Source organism: Miniopterus natalensis, chromosome 1 (genome assembly GCF_054644295.1).
Source record: "Miniopterus natalensis isolate mMinNat1 chromosome 1, mMinNat1.hap1, whole genome shotgun sequence".
Lineage (NCBI taxonomy): Eukaryota > Metazoa > Chordata > Mammalia > Chiroptera > Miniopteridae > Miniopterus > Miniopterus natalensis.
This window is the reverse complement of record NC_142081.1, coordinates 155124525-155137714: the sequence shown is the minus strand read 5'-3', so window position 1 is coordinate 155137714 and position 13190 is coordinate 155124525. Positions and strand designations below refer to the sequence as shown.

Here is a 13190-nt window from a genome sequence, read left to right as displayed (position 1 = left end):
TTCAGTCAACCTTCGGTATCCACAGGAGATTTGTTTCACAACACACTTCAGATAACAAAATCGAAGAATGCCTAAATCCTTTATACAAAATGGTGTAGAACACTACATACAGTCGGCCCATACAACTGGCCCAAAATACTGTTTTTGATAGGTGGTTGGTTGAATCCACAGATGTGAAACCCAAGGATATGAAGGATACAGAGAATTGACTGTATATTTATTGAAATATATCCACGTATAAGTGGCCCCAAGCAGTCTAAACCCATGTTGTTCAAGTCAACTGTATAATTAAACAACCATTTAGAAAATTCAGTCATGTAATCAGATGCTTTAGAGGCATATGCTCAATCTAGTCTAATGAAATTGTTTAAAAAAATCTTTTCTCAATAAATGTGAGATTTTCTTAGACTATATTTACTGAAGAAATGTTACCCCATGTGTCATATGCGCACACATACACACCCCTCTACCTACCTTAAATTTACTCATACAGAAATGCCAACTAGGTCAACTTTCACGTCCAGAAACACAACTAAATTGCTTTCCAAAACAAAGTTTACAAAATGGACCCATAAAAACACTTTCTAAGTATTTCTCCATCAATGAAAATACTGAAAACTGCTCACTGAAAGATTCATGATCGTGCCACTACTTTCTGTAAAAGTAGTTGTAATTGGGCATTTCCCATGGTCATTTTGGTGTGTATTAGTATCCCCAAATGTCTGATAATTCCTAACACTTTATAATAACGTGGTAGAAAGTGACCACAGAAAAGTTGATAAACTTAATCTTAACTGAGACTTCTTACTCTTAAAATTTTTTAGGACAGTGAGGTTAGGCCTTTGGATATTTTATGAGAAATAGCAGGTTAATAACTCAGCAAAGTGAAAAGCCAAGTGCCACTAGAAAAATAGGCCTAAAGCTAACTGATTTAATGAAAGAAAACAAAAGAAATCCACCTTTGCTTTAAAAAAAGGAAATGGAAAAGAAAGTTACATTTCTCCTTTACTTATAAGAATGAGGGAGGTATTTTCTGTTCATAAAGTTACATGGTACAAGAGTGATAAACTTCTGTTTAAAGTTTAAGACTAAGCTTTCTCAATATTATAATTTATGTGTTTTTCCACTTAGCATATTTTCTTCTTTTTTCATTCTTATATACTTTGGCTCCCAATGACCCCACTTCCTGGTATACACAACCTTGTGTAATCTTCCCTCCTTAAGTATGGGCTGGACCAAATGACTCACTCCTAATGAACAGAAAGGAGTGCTGGGATGCCACTTCTGAGATTACATTACAAAACCAAAAGGCTCACACAGGGCAAGGAACTATAAGGTAAGCTACTGGCCAACAGCCAACACAAAGAACTGGGGCCTTTGACAGTAAAATCTCTGACATTTCTCTTAGCAATATTTTTCCTGATATATTTTCTTGGGCAAGGGAAACAAAAGAAAAAATAAACAAATGGAATTACAGAAAACTAAAGTTATTGCACAGCAAAGGAAACCATCAAAAAGCAAAGACACAACTTACTAAATGGCAGAACATATTCGCCCATGATACATCTGATAAGGGATAATATCCAAAATTTATGAAGAGTTCACACTAACTCAGCACCAAAACCAAAAACAATCCAATTAATAAATGGGCAAACATGTCTCCAAAGAGGACGTGGAGATGGCCAATAGACATATGAAAAGATGCTCAATGTCACTAATCATCAGAGAGATGCAAATTAAAACCATAATGAGATATCACCTCACACCTGTTAGAACGGCTATCATCAATAAATCAACAAATGACAAGTATTAGCAAGGATGTGGAGAAAAGGGAACCCTCGTGCACTACTGATGGGAATGCGGACTGGTACAGTCACTAGGAAAACAGTACAGAGTCACCTCAAAAAATTAAAAATGGATCTGCCTTATGACCCAGTGAATAATTCCACTTCTGGGGATTTATCCAAAGAAACCAGAAACACTAATTCAAAAGAATATATGCACCCCTATGCTCATTGCAGCGTTATTTACAATAGCCAAGCTATGGAAGCAACCCAAGTGCCCATAAGTAGACGAGTGGGTAAAAAAATGGTGGTACATATATACAATGTAATATTACTCAGCCATAAAAAAGAATGAAATCTTACCATTTGCAACAGCATGATGGACCTAGAGGGTATTATGCTCAGTGAAGTGTCAGACAGAGAAAGACAAATATCATATCATTTCACTTATATGTGGAATCTAAAGAACAAAATAAATGAACAAACAAAATTAAAACAGACTCATAGATAGAAAGAAAGAACTGGTGATTGCCAGAGGGGAGGGGTGTTGGGGCACTAGGTGAAAGCGGTGAAGGGACTAAAAAGCACAAATCCATAGATATAAAATAGTCATGTAAAAGTAAGTAAAGCATAGGAAATATAATCAATAATATCATGATAACTATGTGTGGTGCCACTTGAGGTACTGGAAATATCGAGGGGAACACTATGTAAAGTATATAATTGTCTAATCACTAACCTGTACACCCGAAACCAATACATAATAAAATTTTAAAAAGAACACAACCAAAAACAAAACAAAACTGGGGCCTTCAACAACCAAGGAGGAACTAAATGCCATGTAAGTGAACTGGAGGCAGATCCTCCCCCAGGTCCTTCAGATGAAATCACAGCCCCAGCAGACATGCTGAATGCAGCCAGAGGACCCAGCAAAGCTAGCTACACTTTGATTCCTGATCAACAAAAGATAACCTCTATTGTTTTAGGTCACTACGTTTTGGGGTAATTTCTTATGTAGTGCCATGGATTAAACTGTGCCCCCCTCAAATTTCATATGTTGAAGTCCTAATTCCCCGCACCTCAGAATGTGACCTTATTTGGAGATAGAATATTTATAGAAGTAATCAAGAGTCTTTACAGAAGTATACAAGTTAAACTGAGGTCATTAGGGTGGGCCCTAACCCAGTATGACTTGTGTCTTTATAAAAAGGGGAAATTGGGACAAAGATACAGTCATACATGGAGGAAAGATTATGTGAAGGCACAGGGAGGAAAGATGGCCAGCGACAGGTCTAGGACAAAGGCCTGAGACAGATCTAGCTCTCACACACCTCAGAAGGAAATAATCCTACTGCCACTTTGATTTCAGACTTCTAAACTCCAGACTGTGAGACAGTAGGTTTCTGTTGTGCAAGCCACACAGTTTGTAGTAAGTTGCTATGGGAGACCTAACAAATTAATACATGTAACAATAGAAAACTAATACATATACTTCATTCAAAATGATTTTTATGGGCAATACCAAAATTAGCCTCAATGCAGGACACAAGTAGATGACCAAAGCTTCCAAGTCTTTATTCTGGAAAAAGACATTACTAGTCCAGATCAGAAAATCTTAGACCACAGATTTTTTTATTTTTATCTTTTTTTTTAGTTAGCTGGGACTCCTGCAATCAAATAATCAAATCTACTCATTTCAAAAAGGGCTGCAGCCCCTGCTGCTGCTCATGTGCCATGGCTATTTTAAACACTTAGCATAAATTAATTCCTCATAAGAATTTATGAGTACCACCACCATCAATTCAATTTTTATAAAGAAACTGATGTCCAGACATTAAGGTCAAACAGCTAGTAAGTGGCCAGGATTTAGTAAACTGAGGTGCACAGAGAATAAGTAATTTATAACTTCAAAATCATAGTAGTTGAGCTGTAACTAAACCTAATGGTCCTTTCTCCTACTTTCAGGTCTTTTTCTTAAAGAATTAAATAGAAAAAGCTTTTCTTTTACTTGCTATATCCAATCTTTGTATTTCTACCTCAGAAATATATACATTGGATTATCTATCTGCCCTCCTCCTCTAATCACAAAAATCACACCCATTTTCTTCCACTCCCTGAACCCTAAAATGGTGTTTTCAATTTCTGATGCTTTTCTTGTATCTCTGTTAATCATTTTTATAAACTGGAATGCAAGATTTCACTTCTTTCTATACAGTTGGGAAAATACGACTTTAGCTTAACATTTGATACCAATTAAAATACAATACACATGGAAAAAGTAATACTATATTATTAGTCATCTGCATTTTAGCAGAAATTAGTCAGAGAACTGGCTTTGAAACAAAGATGGTAGGACAACCATGGCAAAGTTTTAAAAATGACCCTGCCCTAAGTCACAACTTGTACACAGGCACCTGACAGAAGAATCAGTCTGTTCTGGGAAATTTGGGATTGGGTACTTAAGAGTTGCCTTTCTTTGGGACTCTTAGTTACATGATATACCGCTTGGGAGGTAGTGGCAACCATGCTTCCCCTGACAAAGAATGGAAACATGGAGAAAGCCAGTTTGCAGAGAGTGAGACAGATGCACAGGAGCAGCACTCCAGAGAGCTTGAGGGAGACCAGATTGCATCTGTTTCTTGGGTGCTTTTCATATAGCCCATCTGCACTTTGTCCCTGGATCCTCTGGAGTCCCCTCTGACACACCCAAAAGACTGATAACTTCCTCTTTTGGCTGAAGTTAATTTGAATCTGGTCACTTGCAATCAATAGAGAACACCATGGTCAAAAAGTAGCCTCTCAAAGCTGCAGAACATTACTGAAGGACTAATAACCTCATATAAAAAAATCAGCTTTTCAGTAAAAATAAAGCAAGGTAAAAGACTAAAACTAAGGCAACTAGGTATCAACAGTACTTTCCAGTGCCTCAAGACATAGTTCATCATTTAAACTAGCCACTCGAAGTAAAATACAATAAAGAGTTCCAAAGCCTGTGTTTATAACTAGCTTTTTCCATGAAGATAAAGGAAATAATGCTTTCAAAACATGATTTTATTCTATGTAAGTAACTACAATAAAAGTAATAATGCTTTAAAGCCAGAATTGAAACTGAGGTAATTTATCCTAACATAGCCTCTTTACGTGCAGAAAACCAAAAGGCATCCAGCAAAGGAGGCGTACCCAAGATTACCCAGCCTGTGGGAAAGAATGATTGAAACCCAGCTCTCCTGAGCCACAGTTCAGTGGTCTTGCTGCGGTGCAGAATGCAGCAAAGACTATCACAATGCTGTTCCTGGCTCCTTGTTCAACAGACACAGCAATCCTAAAACTGACCTGAATCTCTGTTCTGGGCGGGCATGAACCTGCGTGGCGACAACAGCAGCGGCAGGCACTTTCCTTCTGAAGCAGATGTGCACAAGTATTATATCTATGATGAAAGAAAAAGAAAGAAAACCTAGTTAATTTTCAGAGTATGTTTTAGCATCATGACGCGTTCATTTTCTACTAATTCTCTCTTTATCTCTTCATGTGTTGCCAATGGTTTAATAGTGGAACTCATGACAACACTTTATTTAAGGTAGGAAATATTTGCTATTCAAAATCCATAAAGAATAGAGTCATTTAATGACGGTCTCTACAGACCATCTAGTTCAGCTTCTTCGTTTTACTGGTGAGGAAACTGAGACCTGGAAAAGTTATGCAAAGAATCAATGACAACACAGTTATTTAGTGGCAGAGCCAGGTTCAGAAATGAATTCTTCTCACTTCCAGTCCAGAATTCATTTGTACATCATAGATTATTCTGTCTCTTTCTGGAGACCCAAATATGAGCGAAAAATTAAAAAATCATGTTATTTCTCTGAAGATAAATGTGGTATAGAGCTGAACTGATTTGCTCTAAATTAAAATCAGAAAACACTGCTTCCTCACTCACTGGTTATAAACCAACCTTGCGTTATTTAACATGCCTTGTATAGGACATTTATTTTACTTACCATTCAATATTTTAATATGAAAACACTAGTATTTGAGTCATGAGATACAGATTCTGGTCTTTCTTAACTCTGCTCTCATCAAGTTCTACTATCTTAATGAATTATTTCTTTGGTCTCAAAGCTCTTTTATTAAAAAACAAGGAGCTTAGACTAATTCCTATGGATCTTCTAACTCTGAAGCCTTTTGCCTAAGAATAGTTTCATCTTTTAGCAACATCATGCTTTTCTGATCAACTATTTGCTTGTGTTATATGTTTATTAATCTCTTTGATACTATTACAATAGTTTAAACATAATCAGTAATAGTGCCTTCAAATATAGTTAATTACCACTCAAAAACCTATGCAACAATAACCTAGCTTTGCTGTCTATCTCACTTTTTATTTTATAAGAACCCAGATGGAACTGGAAGAAAAAGTATTTTTAAAAATCTACCTCTTAGGTGGTTTCTAAGAAACATCCTGAATCCTAAATCATTCATTTGGTCACTCATCCAACAACTTGTTGCTGAGTGACTTGGATGGCAGACACAGCCTTAATCACAGAGAAGTCTTTAAGATACCTCTAGGGAGGTACTGCGTGACGTCAGGAATTCGAGTGGCAGTGAGAGGGCAGGCAGAAGTGATGAACGGTCTCCTAAATTGTAACCTCAGACTCTGCATGCTCTATTTTTAATATATTAACTGCTGCATACAACAGTTATTTGCAACATGTTTTAAACTCAAAGCAAAATAACAGAATGCTACCCAATTCTAGAACCTAAATATAGGTTATTGGCAATGTCCTACTGATTTGTTCCTCCCTGTCCCATGCCCAAGCTCTTTTATCCCTTCCATCCCCTCTAACTGCTATCTTATATTTTGTGTTTATCATCCTATCCCCCAACAACACGGTGCTTCCTTTTGTTTGTTTTTGTTCCTGTAAAAGTGGTATTTAACAGTTCCCAGCTTCTAAGCTGATTCTTCCACTCAATATTATGTTTTCAAGACTTCATCCATGTGGTTGCATGTAGTTGTATTTCATACATTTTCTGTTTTTGCTGCAGGATAATTCTGCATTGCATAATCATACCATAATTGAATTATCCATTCTCTTTACGGTAGCGTCTTGTTTTCCCCTAGGTTTCTTATTTCCTTTGCTATTATGAACATTGTTATGAAAACTCTCATACACATCTCCTGTCCCACAGGTGCCACAGTTTCTCTTTAGCATGTGCCTAGGAGTTGAGAAAAATGCATATGTTTGATTTTTCATGAGGATGGCAATTTTTATTTTCCTGAAAATGTGTTTAGTAACTTATAATCCCACCAGCAACAGGTAGTTCATATTGATCCATATCCTCTTTAGCATTTAGTCATGCCAACTTTTTAATTTTGGGGTGAAAAATGGCATCTAATTGTGGTCTCAATTTGCATTTTCCTGCTGACTAGTGATACTGAGCATGTCTTCAAGTTTACTGGCTAACTCATGTTTCCTCTTTTATGAAATGCCTATTCATATCTTTTGCTCAATTACTCCTTACTTGTTGACCCTTTCCTTATAGCTTTGTATAAATTTTATGTTTTTGGGGTGCTGATTATGTGGTTTTACCCACTTTGAATGACCAGGTACACGCAAGTGATGTGATAAAGAAGCAGAAATAGCAAAAGGCCAGAGAGAACTGGAAACAGCACACTAGGGAACTGATGTTTTTCTCAACCAGTTTTTGTAAACTAATGCACTACCAATGTATGAAAGTATCAGAAATCTAAAATACTATGCAACTGATCCTGTTTTAGAATCTTTTACTTTATTATAAATTCAGTCATGGGTAAATGCTTTGATATGATTTTAGTGCATTGTACCTGCAATATAATATAATTTCAGGTATCAGTTTTAAACAAATTACAATTTAAATCACAATTTAGACAGTTTTTATTTTGTCCCTGACACTTTACATTTTTTTTATTTCATGCTCTGGTTGCCTCCAAACCCCGAGAACCCGCTGTTTACCCGGCTTCCAGAGATCAAAGACTCTCCCTCCTCCATCCTATTTCACTGGCCACTCCTCAGCCTTCTTTGCTTGTTTCTCCTCTGAGGGACCACTAAAGTCCAAACATTTGCCCTCTCTCTAAACCATCAGCAACACTACTGTCTATCCACAAAATACATCCAGAATCCGACCGCTTCTCATCATCTGCATTCAGACTTTGACCAGAACAGTAACTTGATCATCTCAACTGGATTTTTTCCAGAGTTTAGTAACGGGCTTTCCAACTTTGATCCTGTCCTATTTCAGTCCTTTCTCATCAAAGCAACCGGTGATCCTGATAATCTTACGTAAATCACATAAGGTAATGTCTGTGCCTAAAATCTCCCAATGGCTCTTCATCTCAGAGTAAATGCCAAAATCTTTAAAACAGCATAAAAGAACCTACATAATTTGGCCCCCATTACCTCTCACCTCATTCCCTAATGACCTCCTTTGCCATTCCTTATACAGGCTAGGCATACTCCTGCCTCAGGGCCTTTACATTGCTGTTCTCTCTGCCTAAGTTTTCCAAGAGATAATTCTGCATATCTCACTCCCTTACTGTCTTCAAATCTTTGTTCAAACGTCTCCTAGGCTAAGCCTTTCCTAGTCACTCTATTTAAAACTATAACAATTCTGCCCCCAGAACCTTAACCCACTTCCCTGATTAATTTTTCTCCAATGTTACTAACATTCATTTTTTTCAGTTATATTCCTATTTGTCTATGTCCTTTCACAAAAGCAAAATCCATGAGGGCGATAGATTTTTCTTGTTTGGTGCTAACATCTTCAATGTCCAGAAAACAGTCTGGCATATAGTAATCATTCAAGAAACATTTTTTGAATAAACAAATGAATAACTACTGTCTTAGGGTTAAAAATGACAATCTTTCTGAGTTTACAAAACAAGGTAATCTAAATACTCAGGGGGAAAGAGCTAGCTTCTTGGTGTAAAATAATCACTCTAATATTTTTCTAACAAATAAATAACGCCTGGCTGGGTGTGGCTCAGCGGTTGAGCACCCACCTAGGATCCAGGAGATCACGGTTCAATTCCCGGTCAGGGCACATGCCCAAATTGCGGGCTCGATCCCCAGTGGGGGGCGTGCAGGAGGCAGCCGATCAGTGACTCTCTCATCACTGATGTTTCTATCTCTCTCTCTCCCTCTCCCTTCCTCTCTCTGAAATCAATAAAGATATATTAAAAAAACAAACAAAAACAAATAACTCTAAAGAGTTTAGTAGGCACTTCCATACACTTAAGTCACTATAATAAATAGTTCCCCCATCCCTCTTACTCCCCAAATTACATTTTAGACTCTTGCCATCCTAAGGGTGACTCATTTATTTTCCACTAACTATTGTCATACTCAACAATGGTTGGTTTACAGAGCCACACCACCAACAAAGAGAAAATATTATACAAATGTTCATTCCAAACTGGTTCCAGACAAAGAACCAAGCTCTTTGTAAATAAATAAAGTCTAAAAGTAAAGGGCATATTTTTTTTAAGGCTTTAAATATTTTGTTGCAAATATAAGAATACAAAAATCACCCTTATACCCAAAGTCACCACTTGTTAACGTTACCCGCTTTGTTTTATCATTTGTTTTCATGTGCTCTCTTGCACTTTCTGTCCATTCACACAGACATACTTTTTTTTTTTCTAAAGCAGCTGAGGATAAATCATATATAGCATGGCCCTTTGCTCCTTTGCTTTAATGCACATTTCCTAAGGAGATATCCTCTTTTGCAACCACAGTAATCTTCAGTAATATAAACACTATTAAGTATTTTAATTTACTCTATCATCTGTATTCCATTTCTCCCCCAATTAATCCAGTAATATCCTTTATAGTACTTTTCCCCATCCAGTGTGGGATCCAGCCTAGAGTCAGGTATTGCAGCCAGTGGCTCTCTCACAAACCTTCTTTAATTTGGAATACTCCCACAGCCTTTCTTTGTCATTTATGACATTGGCTTTTTTTTAAGAGCACAGTCCCCTTCTCCTTTTATTAAGTAAAATGTTCCTCATTTTGGAACGTTCTGATGTTTCTGTATGATCAGACTCCAGTTACACAGTCTTGGCCAGAATCTACATAGATGATGATGTGTCTGTCACCTCAAGATATCATATCTGAATTCTCATAATATCCATCTGCCCCATGTTGTTGTTGGATTGTGATATGCCCCCATTAAAAAAATTATTACTTTCTAGCATTAAAAAAAAAAAGATACAACTAACTTCATGTCATATGTACCCTGCGTGGGCCTGGAATCGGCCATTTGTTTCTCTGAAGAACTCTGGTTCCTTTGTGTCGGTAATAGTATTAGAGACCAAGACTTGGGAGGTTAGGTGTGTCCACTGCCCTTTGCTTCTTGGCCTTTCTGTTGAACAGAGCTATTAGGAAATGTGTGCATTTATATACTGAAAATTTTCTGTATACATGTATGTTCATACATATACATGTATACACATATACATGTAAACATACACATACACGGGCACACAAAAGTAGGTTTACAGTTGTTCAGATGGAAAAAGATGTGCAGATTATGATTATTACAATAGCTTTAGTAACTCAAATGAATGTCACAATGCAGCTGTAAACTTATTTTTGCTCACCCCTGTACAAACTGATTTCAAAAATAAATTTACACTAATACCTTCCATTGCAATCCATCCCCACAGGATTCATTTTTGCCTTTCTCCATTCCATATTTGTATGTCCGTCCATCCTCAAGTCCTCACTTCAGAACAACCTCAAGATATTTATCAATACACAAGTGACCCAGAGTTGCTTTGTCTACATCACTACAAAAATAAACTCTAGTAGAAAGAGTTCAGGGTTTGTTTGCAATCCCTCCCTCTTACCTCCATCCAAGATGAGGGTAAATAGTCAAATACTGTGTCAATAAGTTACTTGGATTCACTCTTCCCCTTCAACAGGTACAGTGCCAGTATAAACGCAATCTGGTTCATTTGTTTCAGATGATTAGGATTTTCCCTATTCCCAACCTTATTTTGAACATGGAACATAACATACTTTGAAAAGTCAAAACTATATGAAAAGGTAGACTTTGAAAAGTGTCATTCCATCCCACAAACCTTTGGTTCCATTAATTCCCACCATCTCTTCTTTTTGTAAAGTTAAGCAGATACATGTATGTTTTATTCTTCCCCTCCCTTATTTACATGAAAGATAGCACACTGTATATGCATATTACACAAACCAGCTCAATCCAGACTGGAGGAAACTATTCCCAAAGTATTTTATGAGGCCAGCATTATCTTATACCAAAACCAAAGACATTAAGAGAAAAGACAAAAAATTCAATATCCTTTGCGAACACAGATACAAATATTTTAAACAAAATATTAGCCAGCCAAATTTGCAATATATAAAAGAGATATTACATCACAACCAAGTGGAGTTTATCCTGGAAATACAAGGCTGGCTCAATATTTGAAAAATTAATCAATATAACTCACCATTCAATAGAATAAAAAAGAAAAACTATATGATAATCTCAACAGATAAAAAAAAGCATTTGACAAATTCAACACATATGCATGATTTTTAAAACTCTTAGTCAACTAGGAATAGAATGAAATCTAAACTGATAAATGGTATCTTTCAAATAAATACAGCTAACGTCATATTCAATGGCAAAAGACCGAATGCTTTTTGTCTTTAACATCACACTGGAAGTCCTAGACAGTGCAATGGGACATGAAAAAGAAATAAAAGGCATACATTACAATACAAAAATAAAATTGTCATTATTCCAGGGACGTGATGGTCTGTATAGAAAACAGCACAGAATCTACAAAAACAAACAAAAAACAAAAAATCTACTAGATTTTATAAGGGAATTTAGCAAGATTGTAGTATACAAAGTTCAATATACAAATATCAATTGTGTTTCTACATGTTAACAATGAAACAACTGGAAAAATATATATACATACGGTGCCATTTATAATAGAAACCAAAAAAAAATAAAACATTAAATGCTTTGGGATAAAATTAATGAACTATATGTGGAATTAGTATTCTAAAAACTCCAAAAACATTGATGAGATAAAATCAAAGATGATCTGAGTAAATGGATACACCATATTCACAAACTGGGAGACTCGGTATAATTAAGATGTATGTCGCATCTCTCCAAATTTACCTGCAAATTCAATGCAATCTCAATCAAAATTCTAGTAGACTTTTTTTTTTTGAAATTGAAAGAATGATTCTAAAATTTACATGGAAAAACCAAAACAATTTCAAAACAGAACAAAGCTGGAGGGCTCATATTATTTAATTTCCAGACTTTTTATAAAACTACTGGTGAAAAGATAGATGCCTCGATCAATGGAAAAGAACAGAGATTCCAGAAATTAGCACACACATAAATGGTCAATTGATTTTTGACAAAATGTCAAGCAACTAAATGGAGAAAAGAAAAAAATTTCACCAAATGGTACTAGAACAAATGGACATCCACGTGCAAACAAAACAAAAGGATCTCAACCAACTTGTACATCATAACACTTACAAAATTTAACTCAACATGGATCACAGATTTAAATGCAAAACCCAAAACTATAAAACTTCTAGAAGAAAATGTGCACAACCACTATGACTTTGGGTTAAGCAAATAATTCTCTGATAGGATCTACAGCACGAACCATAAAAGAAAAACTGGCAAACTAGATTTCATCAAAATTAACTTCTGCTCTTCCAGATTCTATTTTTAAAATGAAAGGAAGCCACAAACTGGAAGTATTTGTAAATCAAATACCAGGCAAAAGACTGGTATATGCAACACATAGGAAGAACTCTTATAACTCAATAATAAAACAAGCTATCTAATTTTAAAAAGAGCAAAAGATGTCAACATTTAAAAATATATATATACATAAAAAATGAAAGGATGTTCAATATGGTTAATTACTCATGAAAAGCAAATTAAAACCATGTTGAATAATTCTATGAACATTAGCCTTTTTAAAGGTGTGTGCTTTCATTTCTCTTCTGTATATATACATAGGAATAAAATTTATAGTTCATGAGGAATATGTTTAACTTCATAAGAAACTAACGACTGTTTGCTAACATGGCTATACCTTTTCACCAGCAATGTATGCAAGGAAACTTCTAGTTAGTTGCTCCAAATCCTCACCAAATTTAACATTTTCAGACTTTATTTTAAGCCATTCTAGTGGGTGTGTGGTGGCATCACTCTGTGGTTTTAATTTTCATTTTCCCTGATGACTGGTGATGTTGAACATCTTTCTATGGACTTGTATCTTTCTTTGCAGTGTATTGACCATTCATATATCCTCGGTGAAATGTCTGTGCAAATCTTTTGTTCATTTTCTGACAGGGTCATTTGTTTCTT

The 13190-nt window shown here is 35.8% G+C and overlaps 1 protein-coding gene across 3 annotated transcripts in view; it reads right to left on the bottom strand.

Annotated features, from left to right (window-relative positions):
* WDFY3 (WD repeat and FYVE domain containing 3) overlaps nucleotides 1-5656 on the bottom strand; it is a 208475-nt gene extending 202819 nt beyond the window's left edge. For all 3 annotated transcript variants that reach the window (XM_016213051.2, XM_016213053.2, XM_016213054.2), the window contains exon 1: nucleotides 5118-5656. The gene's annotated coding sequence lies outside the window, so the exon portion shown is untranslated. The remainder of the gene's footprint in view (nucleotides 1-5117) is intronic.
* Nucleotides 5657-13190: the final 7534 nt, after the last annotated feature.